This window comes from Amyelois transitella, chromosome 23 (assembly GCF_032362555.1).
Source record: "Amyelois transitella isolate CPQ chromosome 23, ilAmyTran1.1, whole genome shotgun sequence".
Lineage (NCBI taxonomy): Eukaryota > Metazoa > Arthropoda > Insecta > Lepidoptera > Pyralidae > Amyelois > Amyelois transitella.
The window spans coordinates 7140527-7149288 of record NC_083526.1 but is presented as its reverse complement, the minus strand read 5'-3'; the positions used below and the strand labels follow the sequence as shown (position 1 = coordinate 7149288).

Below are 8762 nucleotides of genomic sequence, written 5' to 3'. Positions count from 1 at the left end.
GAATCATGTTACAATGATCCGCGCTCATAGGGCGAGATTTTTTTATTTTCAGCATTTCGCTATGTTGAAACAGGGAACCAAAGCGTTATACGATACACTATACTTTGTATAAACATACATATAGTCACGTCTATATCCCTTGCGGGGTAGACAGAGCGGTTACGTACCTATTAGTCTTGAAAAGACTAATAGGTTACGTTCCGCTATTTGGCTTAATGTTAGAATTGAGATTCAAATGGTGATAGGTTGCTAGCCCATCGCCTAAAAAAAGAATCCCAAGTTAATAAGCCTATCTTTTAGTCGCTAGAGTGGTCCCATACTTTTTTGTATCGGTGCCGGGAACCATATATATCTACATACTATATAACTGTGAACAAACAAACAATATACAGATACCCACTACGTAGATAACTCTTTAACGCTAAAAATCGCAACTTACAGATAGACAGATAGATTTTATATAGTAGATAAAAACTGCCAAAAGTGATATATGGTCAGGCATTCCTCTCAAGTCTGGATACCTGATTTATATTCTAGACATTCAGCCGAATGTCAGGAGCCAAACGTCAGGATAGTGAGGAATGATTGAGTGTTTTGGGCTACTGTATGTCCAATGGAAGTCTTTACTCGAGTGCAAAAGGAATGTCTATGTATAAAGTTTTTATTATTATGCATCTCAATACATCATTGAGCAAACAGCTGAACGTGGCGTATCAGAGTTTTTAAAACTGTTCAGTCTGCCCCGCAAAGGATATAGTCGTGATTATGTTAATGCACCAATGATAGCCCAAGCGACACGGAGACACGGAGATTAATGAATTTCAAAAGAAGAAATATGTTTGTTTTCTTAGGAACTCCCACGGAAGCAAAAACACGGGAAAACGTCTAGCAAGATGTAATAAGGATGCTATGTACCAAAACGTATCAAAAAAATTACAAGTGTACATATTGCATACATAATATAGTCACGTCTACATCCCTTGCGGGGTAGACAGAGCCAACAGCCGAAAAGACTGACAGGCCACGTTCAGCTGTTTGGCTTAATGATAGAATTGAGATTCAAAAAGTGACAGGTTGCTAGCCCATCGCCTACAAAAAGAATTCCAAGTTTATATGCCTATCTCTTAGTCGACTTTTACGACATCCATGGGAAAGAGATGGAGTGGTCCTATTCTTTTTTGTATTGGTGCCGGGAACCACACGGCACAAAATAAAAATTACAAGTGACTTAGAGAAATATCACTTTCAACTTATTTACGGCCTTTGGTGTAGTGAGTGTCACGCTGGTTGAATAATCTAGAGTTCTTGTGTTATATTATCTCTTTTCTGAGATTCATTTGACAGCTTCTATAACTGCGCAAAATACCGTTAAAAAATTATCATTTGTTTAGTCTCAAGTTAAACATGACATTTATATTGTCTTAAGTCATGCGGATTTAAAACAACATTTTCCTAAAATACCATTATTCCCGCCTAAAATACTAACCTAAAAGACAGATTCAAAATCACAACAAACAATTCAAAAATCAGAACTATTTAATTTAAATTTCGAACAGCAAAACTAACAGACTGTCCAAATAACCGTGACCCCTCTTTCTTTCTTTGCTACCTCAAATTTAAAACCAAAATCCTGTTAATAGAGGCCAGGTTATACTGGACCTCGGATATAGGTTTCCGTACTAGCGTTCCCACTTCAGTTTGGCGAATTCCGCGGCGCTGTGTGCACGACTGTACTGCAAGGTTTATGTGCTAACTTTTGTGTGTGATTGTACGAGAACGTTTCAGTCAAAGTTTGGTGAAAATTACTGGTGAGTTAGAAATAATTAGTATTATGTAGTTTTATTTCGAAATTTAAATTTGTAGTACCTAGTAAAAAATAAAATGTCTCTGAATACTTAGTTGGGACTTTATTGTCATAATCAAATTTATTTTATTTCTCTTTTTTTTATTTCAAATAAAATAATAATAAAGATATAAAATATTAATTATGAAGTTAATACCAAAAAATGTGCAATGTGCAATGCAAATGCATGTAAAACTTAAGTTAAACGTTTAAGTACTCGTACTAATAAAAAAATACATTTTTCTTCACTCCACATTCATCGGAATGACATCGCTTAAAAAATCTCATAAACCTTTCTCACCATCTTTCCATAAAAAAATATATAAGTGGAAACAATATCCATGGTCAAGGGCTTACCCCGGGCTCCTCTCCAGAGTGGTGAGGATGCAACCGGTACTAAAGCCAGGAAAGGCTCCCTTAAAAAAAAACTACATACCTATAATTCACAGGATCGCGCGGCAAACCTAAAAGGGTTTTACCAAAAGTGGCCCACAAATTTTGTGTCCGTGAAAAAGGTCCCTTGTACATATTTTATCTCTTAAGGAATAAATATTTCAGCATTACTATGGCGCTACTCTTCTTAAACATAAATAAAATAAATAAATATATACGGGACAAATTACACTGATTGAGTCAGCCTCGAAGTAAGTTCGAGACTTGTGTTACGAGATACTAACTCAACGATACTATATTTTTTAATAAATACTTATATAGATAAACATCCAAGACCCAGGCCAATAAGAAAAAATATTTTCTCATCATGCCCTAGTCGGGATTCGAACCCGGGACCTCCGATGTCACAGACAAGCGTACTATCGCTGCGCCACAGAGGCCGTCATAAACATAAATACATATTATGTATATTCACTTTAATGAGTACTTTAATTTTTGCCTGAATATTTTCACGAGCACGAAAATAAATGGAAAATTACATATCATTCGTACATACATTACATAAAATCACCCTTGCCACGATCTCTGCATACTTCCTTCGCTTCATCCACATTCATAACTCTCTACATGCAAGTTCGGTTTCGGGTACTTTCAAGGTCTCATATAATTTGTTAAAATTTCTTATATATAAAACAATACAACAACTCTATTGCACTACAAGATATTACAGCAAATTCACAATAATGTATTAAAACAAAGCAGCAAAAGGCGATCTTATCACTAAAAGCGATAACCTGTCAATTGTGTATTAAACTTCACCCAGAGAAAGATTAGCGCTGAGTTAACTTCTAGCCTATGGTCAATATACCTACATAAATATATTATAAATACTATAAATATAACATACATACATATGATCACGTCTTTATCCCTTACGGGGTAGACAGAGCCAACAGTCTTGAAGAGACTGATAGGCCACGTTCAGCTGTTTGACTTAGGTAATGATAGAATTGAGATTCAAATAGTGACGGGTTGCTAGCCCATCGCCTAAAAGAAGAATCCCAAGTTTATAAGCCTATCCCTTAGTCGCCTTTTACGACATCCATGGGAACGAGATGGAGTGGTCCTATTCTTTTTTTTATTGGTGCCGGGAACCACACGGCACACTATAAATATAAACTTATTAAAATATACCTTTTGGGAATACTTCTTGTTTGTTTGTTTGTTATATCTTTATTGCATAGAAATTTACACATTAACAAGAAAATAGTAAGTACATAGTTATAAAAGAAACAAATCACTTGCAATGGCGGACTTATCCCACGAAGAGATCTCTTCTACTCAACCGGCAAACAATAAAGGAAATAGATAATTCAGTAAAAAGCGGCAAGTCACTGTGTTATTAGCAACAATATAATAATATACTAACAGAAATACAGATAATAGACATATACCTATCCACTAAATAAACATACATATATATGTATAATCTTATTAATAAATAAACTTTGATAGGTTTATAAACTTAGGGATTTCTCTTTTAGGCGATGGGCTAGCAACCTGTCACTATTTGAATCTCAATTTCATCATTGAGTCATACAGCTTTTCAAGACTGTTGACTCTGTCTACTCAGCAAGGGATATAGACGTGATTATATGTATAAAGTTAGTTCGGTGACTTATAAAATTTCTATAATTAAACTGTTGATTATTCAAAGGAGATTTCTGAGGAAAAAGTTTAGTAAATTTGAATATCAGTTCTATCATTAAGCCAAATAGCTGAACGTGGCCATTCAGTCTTTTCAGGACTGGTGGCTCTGTCTACCCCGTAAGGGATATAGACGTGACTATATGTATGTATGTATGTAAACATACATAAAGTAAGATAAATTGCCTGACTTTTGACTTCTTCTTATTGCCATTAGATCTGGTTACGTCATCACCTCTCAGAAGTGGAGTTCTGGGTGCGAATTGGGAATTCTAAGGGTCTTTATACTCGTACTAAATCAAGATACGTTTTAATTTTTATGTACTTCTTATTGTCTGTAAAAAAATATGTTAATACAAGGTAGAAACGTTTTAATTTTTATGTACTTCTTATTTTGTCTGTATAACATATGTTTTTTTTTTATTCCGTACCTGCAGTATTTTGTGAAGTCCACTCTGAAATTGCTAATAGTTCTTAAGTATAGCCAATTTTAAATTTTCTTACTCATTCTACTAATAATATAAATGCGAAAGTTTGTGAGTATGTCAGGATGTCAGTATGGATGTTTGTTACTCTACTCAAAAACTACTGAACCGATTACGATTAAATTTGGTATGTAGGTAGCTGAAGACCCAGAATAACGCATAGGCTACTTTTTATCCCGGAAAAAGTCGCGGGCGGCCTCTAGTATATTCATATTTTCACCATCCTCCTTTAGAGGATAGGTTTACAAACTTGGGATTCTTTTTTAGGCGATGGGCTAGCAACCTGTCGCTATTTGAATCTCAATTCTATCATTAAGCCAAATAGCTGAACGCGGCCATTCAGTCTTTTCAAGACTGTTGGTTCTGTCTACCCCGCAAGGGACATAGATGTGACCATATGTATGTATGTATGTATGAATCAGCTGCAAACCTCCCTTTAAATCGGTCAGTGTATTTTATCAATTTTCATTATAACAACGTGTGTGTGTAGTGAATAAATCATTTTCTTTTCTTAACAGTATGTTTGTGTTTTTTTTTTAAAAAGGACCCACGGAGCGCCGTCCTTACAGAGCGAACTGTAAGTGCTTAACTTATATTATCAGCCTTTCCATACTGATATAGAAATATCAGTATTTCAACAGTTATATTTCTAGAAATATTCAGCATCACACAAGTCCACATTTTACTACATTTGAGTATTCAATTTCATTTTCAATTTCGCCGCGCGTCGCCTTAACTGAATCTTATTTACCGCAAGTCGGTAACAGTTTAAATATTTATATGTTATTTCGAATTATTTTTTTAAATTATTTTCATTAAAACATACAAACATATGGTCACGTGTATATCCCTTGCGGGGTAGACTGAGTTAACAGTCATGAAAAGACTGAATGGCCACGTTCAGCTGTTTAGCTTAATGATAGAATTGAGATTCAAATAGTGACAGGTTGCTAGCCCATCGCTAAAAAAAGATTCCTAAGTTTGTAAGCCTATTCCTTTTTATTTAAAAACAAAATTTATTTACAGTTTTTTCACTTTTTCTGATTCGCCTGGATCATGGATGTTTAGCTATATAAGTATTTATTATCAAATATAGTTTATCGTTGAGTTTCGAACTTACTTCGAGGCTAACTCAATCCGTGTAATATGACCCGTATATACGAGTATGTATTATTTTTTTATTTTATTTCTTTTTCTGAGCTGTAACACAAAAATCTTGATTCATATTGTATAAATAAAAATACGCCTGTCAATTTTAATAACCTTCCTCACATAAACATTTCCAGCATCACCCCTCATTTTCGTCAGCGGTTAACAAATGGTTCTCAAAGTGGAGCGAGCCATCAATCATTCGTTATTATAACCTAACAGAAATTGACAAATATCGTTCCAGGATTCAGTATTTATTGAACGTTGGTAAGAAATAATGGTAAATGTGTTTCAAAAAAAGAAATGTATCTATACATATAATAAATCTGTAGCAGGGTCAATTCTGTACATTGAAAATATTGAAAAAATAAATAGCAGGGGCTGTTACTGGATCGATACCAAACAAAAATATGTGATTAAAAAAATTTTTGTCTGTCTGTCTGGTATGTTCAGGCATCACGTGAAAACTAACGGTTCGATTTTGATGAAACTTGGTATAATTATACCTTATTGTCCTGGGCATAAAATAGGATACTTTTTTATCCTGAAAAAATACGAAGAAAAAAAATCTTAATTTTTCGGTTTATCCATAGACGATGTTCTGTAGAACCGCGAACACACGTTACCCGCAGTGGATTCAGCGCCGTAACCTGTAGCGCCGAAAGTCGGATTTAGCTTGAACTGATTTTACTATGAAAAAAATACTTTAGTCCGGTCAATCTAGACATTCGAAGCTACATTAAATCCCATCAAGCTGAAAATGAGTATGATTGTTTAAAACACAATCAAAAGCATTATTTATAAATTTCCTATGATTCCGGTTTAAGGAAAAAAATTACCCAAGGTCAAAGGTAAAAAATGGGTGTTTCGCGATTTTCTTCAAAACGGTAAGTTTTTCAAATTGGAAAATTATCTCAGACATAAATTGTAGATCATAAAGTTATCTATAAAAAAAGGTATCAATAACTTTATTCAATAAAGCTACCGTTTCTGAGATATAACGATGCAAAAAGTTGCAAGCGTCATAATATGCTCACGTTTCCACGCCACCTCTGAGGTAGTGTACTATAAGCGAGGTTTTTTTAACATTTTTATTATTAAACTTGAAAAAGTCTGAAATAGGTTAGAATAAACACGTGTTTTCACTACGCAGTGACACTCGAGACTAATTTTCTCATTTATTATTTAAAAAAATTAGAATTACCCTAAGTGAAGAAAATCATCTTAGGCCAATAATAGAGATTACAATTAAATCAAATTAAAACTAAAACTACTTATAAAAAGAAAGAAAAAAGATGACTACAAACTAAAATTAAATTTATAAATTTTACAGTCCCTGCATAGTATCAACTTGCGGGAGTGTGCCCAGAAGCCTGGCAGCATTGCCAATTTGAATGGCAATGCTGATTCTCTGAGCCAGATAATTTCCACCCCTTCGGTCAAGAAATACCTCAATCAGCTTTTTCGACAATTTTCGGAAAAGCTGATGGGGAGATAGGCGCTCCGGTCCCAGAGTTTCTACCCCAAAAGGTTCAAAAGTATAGGTATTACCGATACCTACATATTTGCGCCTTTTGAGGTTTTTTGCCTCATTTGAAGCAGAACCGGCCTTAGATTTAGTAACCTGAAGATGAGACAGCGCAAGTGTGTCGACACAAGTAGCATCCCACACCAAAGGCCGCCCCAATCTCCAGGGTACCAAAGTCATACCATCCGGTCTCTTGCCATCATCCCGAGCCAGCCCGTTTGGTTCTAGAACGGCTGGAACATGGATGGTGGCAAGAGCACGGAGGATTATATCATTTAGGGCGGCATGGCGCTCTAAACGGCCGGCACTCCTAGGGCATGAGAGGCCGTGGTGTCCATAGCCGTCAACGGTATCCCCGCAAGGACTACTGTTATTAAAGACTAACGGTATTTCATGTGTTGAGCATTCTGAGATAAAGCAGGTATACGACCCTAGCCACGTACACAATTAAACAGAGAGACAGAAGTTGTCTCAAGGTTTCACTACAGTATAAATGAAGGGACTGGGTTTCAGTATACTTACATATGTATGTATATTTTATATTTTGAATTCAAGTTAAAATTACCGACAGAACAATATTTTTACTTATATTACTGCTACACAGAGTATATACGAGACGTGCTTATGCATATTATGATGCTTGCAACTTTTTGCATCGTTATATCTCAGAAACGGTAGCTTTATTGAAAAAAAATATTCATTCCCTTTTATAGATAACTTTATGAGCTACAATCTATGTCTGAGGTAATTTTCCGAGAAAACTTACCGTTTTGAAGAAAATCGTGAAAAACCCATTTTTTTAACTATTGACCTTAGGTAATTTTTTTCCTTAAACCGGAATCATGGGGAAATTTGAAATAATGCTTTTGATTGTGTTTTAAACAATTATACTCATTTTCAGCTTGATGGGAATTAATGTAGCTTCATTGTTATTTTTTGTTCTAAGTTGACCGGACTACTTACTACAGAACGCGAACTCAACAGCAGTAGCTTAAAAGAGGGATCTCCTTAAGTATTATAGGCCTAGCCGTAATTGGGTCCAATAGATATTTATAAGATGTCATTGTCAGAGTTACTCAAAATGGAGAAATAAACCATCCACGCGAAGACCGACATCCGCGCGGACGGAGTCGCGGGGGGAAGCTAGTAATGTAATAAATATTTATGTACATTATATTGATGAAAATGCTACAGTGTAGTTTGTCTCGCGGCTTCTGTATTCTTAATCAATTTCTTGAGGTTTCATGAATTAAATTTTGAACAGCTGAACGTTACCTATCAGTCTTTCAAGACTGCTAGCTCAGGTGCCTGAATGTGTAGGTTTCCTCACGATTTTTTCTTACCCTTACAGCATCGGTTAGTATTTAAACTAATGTACATAACTTGTATAGTCATCAGTACATGGTCCAGGTGGGATTCGAACCTGTGCCTTTATTCATGCATTTTAACCGGGCACCTTACTGATGCCCCACCTTACTCTGCCGTGTGGTTTCCGGCACCATTACAAAAAAGAATAGGACCACTCCTTCTCTTTCCCATGGATGTCGTAAAAGGCGACTAAGGGATAGGCTTATAAACTTAGGATTCCTCTTTTAGGCGATGGGCTAGCAACCTGTCACTATTTGTATCTCAGTTCTATCATTAAGCCAAATAGCTG

At 35.5% G+C, this 8762-nt stretch overlaps 1 protein-coding gene across 2 annotated transcripts in view; it reads left to right on the top strand.

Annotated features, from left to right (window-relative positions):
* Positions 1 to 1711: 1711 nt before the first annotated feature.
* Positions 1712 to 8762, top strand: part of LOC106129284 (toxin S6C6) — an 87682-nt gene continuing 80631 nt past the window's right edge. For both annotated transcript variants that reach the window (XM_060950990.1, XM_060950991.1), the window contains exon 1: positions 1712 to 1808. The gene's annotated coding sequence lies outside the window, so the exon portion shown is untranslated. The remainder of the gene's footprint in view (positions 1809 to 8762) is intronic.